Raw genomic sequence first — 2,323 nt, forward strand, 5'->3', positions numbered from 1 at the left:
CTCTTAAGACCAAAGAATCCAGTTACACTACACTGATAACAGAAAGGGCTATTTTGTTCCCTAAGAACAGTTTAAACTAATGTGTAACATTTCTTGTAGTCACGTCATTTAAATATAGCAATCAGTTCACTTAAACAGCTGTGCATGTAGTTATGTGGTTCATGGATATGCATTTGAGAACCAGTATTTCCCAGCAGATGAAACTTCAAAGGTGGAATGTCATGCATTCCAATATTAGCTCCAGAGTTTCCCCTTAGTTTGTATGGGATCTCCATTTCTCCATCTGGGAAATGGCATGAGATGAAATAACTACTTGCATGGTGATAATTTTTCTATCATATACACATATAATAATTTTTTATCTTTTCAGCATATCAGAACAGAAATATACAATAGTTATGTGAAGACAGAAAGATAGAATGCTTGAGCACATACTTCATATTTATCTGACTTTGTTTTATAGTCAGAAACTCTAACTTCATATAATTTCTAAAGATGCTGAGCGTAAAAACTGCAGATGTCCAAACCTAAAAAAACCTGGCCCCATTGTCATTAAGGAAGACATTCATAGCAAAGCCTTACCTAGGCCTGGAGACCACTATCCCAGCTCACTATGAATAGTGGTGAGTGGTGAGTGGATCTGTTAGTTTGAGAGATGAATGTTGTAGTTTTCTTGAGTTGTAATTATCTGAAAAATATATTTTTTAGAAATTTGCTATGAAATAGAAGTATAAAGATCCAAGAAGTATACTGTGGATAGACGTTGTGATTTCAAACCCTAGAACTGAAGAAAAGAATAACTTGAGGCCTGGGCATGTAGTTAAATGGTAGAGAACCTGACTAGCCATATCCAAGGCCCTGGGTATAATTCCCTGTATCTATCTGGAACTTGGGTTCACTTTAATAAATATATCCTATTTGGTGTTCTTTATTTTTAATGGCTTATTTTTATTTTTTTATGTGCACTGGTGTTTTGCCCATGTGTATATCTGTATGAGGGTGTCAGATCCCCTGGAACTGAAGCTATACAGTTGTGAGCTGCCATATAGGTGGTGGGACTTGAATCCAGGTCCTCTGGAAGAGCAGCCAGTGCTCTTAACTTCTGAGCCATCTCTTCAGTCTTACCCCCCCCCTTTCAGTTTAAAAAGCTGTTTTCCATTAGTCATCAAAGTTTTAAGTCTCCACAAAGACACGAGGATTTTTGGAAACCAAAAGTATAACTGGATATGTCAGAACCCAGAACTTATTCTCAAAAAGTAATTGACACATAGTTGTTTGTACTAGTTCAAATTTTATTTTATTTTTTTGAAACCAGAACATTTATTTTATGAATGCTTGAAATCCTCAAGATGAACTGGATGCTGCAACAGCTGCCCTCTTGGGTTTAGGTGTCGTTCCTTCACGGAATCCATGTCTGAATCTGCGATAGACAATCTTTAGGTGCCTCATCCGACCAGTCCCGGTAGTGTTTCGTCTCTTAGCCTTGGCACTCCAGTTATACTTTCTCTTGCGCTTGGCAGGGTAGCTGCATTTGCCACAAGTCGACTTCTGAAGGTGGTAGGCCTTGAAGCCACAGCAGCACAGCATGTGCGTCTTATTGCGACACTTTCCGAAGGATGACGTTCCTTTCGTCATCTTGCTTCTACCTGCGAGGCCAAAGAGACCGGAAAAGAAAGCGCTTCCACCACTTCCTGTGGATAAGCTTCCGCCTAGTTCACATTTTAAATTAATTCCTTTAAAACTACAGTGCTCTCATGTCTTTTTCCCCTCTAGCACTTAAATATAAACAAAAGACAGATAGCTGTACAAGGAGACTTGGTAGTACTATGTTATGATTTTAGCTATAATCTGTGAATGATTTTGCATCAATTTCTGAAAACTTCTTCAATTCCTCCATGAGGGGATTTCTATTTTTTTTTACTGGACATTTTTTATTGGATATTTTATTTACATTTCAGATGTTATCCCCTTACCCCATTCCCCACCCCCAGCCCAGGAACACCCTATCCCATCGCCCCTCCTTCTGCTTCTCTGAGAATGTGCCCCTATCTACCCACCCATTCCCACCTCCCCACCTTCAAATTCCCCCCCACACAGCGTCCAGCCTTCACTGGACCAAGGACTTCTTCTCCCACCTATGCCCAGCAAGGCCCTCCACCCTTACATATACAGCTGAAGCCCTGGATCCCTCCCGAAGTGCTCCCAGGATGGTGGTTTAGACCCTGGGAGCTCTGGTTGGTTGGTATTGTTGCTCTCCTCATGGGGCCGCAAACCCTTTCAACTCCTTCAGTCTTCACTCTAACTCCTCCATTGGGAACCCCTT

The 2,323-nt window shown here is 40.8% G+C and overlaps 1 pseudogene; it reads right to left on the reverse strand.

Annotated features, from left to right (window-relative positions):
* Positions 1-1,344: 1,344 nt before the first annotated feature.
* LOC114629024 lies at positions 1,345-1,635 on the reverse strand (annotated as a pseudogene).
* Positions 1,636-2,323: the final 688 nt, after the last annotated feature.

The sequence above is a fragment of the Grammomys surdaster genome, unplaced genomic scaffold (assembly GCF_004785775.1).
Source record: "Grammomys surdaster isolate TR1022 unplaced genomic scaffold, NIH_TR_1.0 276, whole genome shotgun sequence".
In the NCBI taxonomy this organism is placed as follows: Eukaryota; Metazoa; Chordata; class Mammalia; order Rodentia; family Muridae; genus Grammomys; species Grammomys surdaster.